The sequence below is a fragment of the Ctenocephalides felis genome, unplaced genomic scaffold, assembly GCF_003426905.1.
Source record: "Ctenocephalides felis isolate EL2017-DRISC unplaced genomic scaffold, ASM342690v1 CF-g0.4_SCAFFOLD_02253, whole genome shotgun sequence".
NCBI lineage: Eukaryota > Metazoa > Arthropoda > Insecta > Siphonaptera > Pulicidae > Ctenocephalides > Ctenocephalides felis.
In genome coordinates, this window is record NW_020538407.1 from 5,779 (window position 1) to 6,706 (window position 928).

Genomic DNA, 928 nt, shown 5'->3' on the forward strand with positions numbered 1-928 from the left:
AAAAAAGGTAAACAGATAGTTCCTTTGTATTGGGCGGAAGAGGAAGCTATTGAATTTGAACAAGAAGGTGAAATGAATTATTAGAATTAGTTTGCAAATAAATTAATCTATTATTAATGATGTTGTTGACCAAGTGCGAAGGGTAACTATTGTCTTTGAGAACGGAACGAATAAGAGTCAAATTTTTTTCCCAAAACATACTGTTACTTAGTAAAATAGCCCTGTCTATAAGAGAGATAATGACAGAAATTTTAATGGAACGCGAATGAAAGGACAAATAATTTAAATATCTTCCTGACCACGTTGGTTTCTGATACCAATCAGTCAGGACAGAATTGTTTACTTTATTTTTAGTGATTCTTAAGTCTAAAAAACTAATAGAGTCATCCGACTCATCTCACAGGTGAACTGCAAATGTTTGTTAAAAGAATTAAAAGAGTCTAATGTGTCTACAATCTGAGAATCGTCAAGGCACAACAAAACGTCATCAACATATCTATAATAAAGGTGAGGTGGAACCGAAAGATTAGATAAAACAAAATTTTCTAAAATTTGTAGTGTTAAATCAGCCACAGGGGGGCTAATACTAGACCCCATGGGTAAACCAAAAATCTGCGAATAAAATTGATCATCAAAACAAAAGTAGGTGTTAACAAAAATGAAATTTAAAATCGTCTTAAACCAAACCAAGTCAATCGAAGTGTGTGGTTGGATATCATTCCAGCGGGCAGAAACAGCTTCTAAAGCCAAATCCCAAGGAATGTTCGTGAAAAGGGAGATGACATCAAAACTAACAAAGGAAGAATTGGAAGGAATTGTAAAATTCTTTAAATTTTTTACTAAATCAAAGAATTGGAAACATTAAATTTAGATAAAACAGTAACCTTAGAGAGAATGGAGCTGATATGTTTGGAGAGTTTACTTAAGG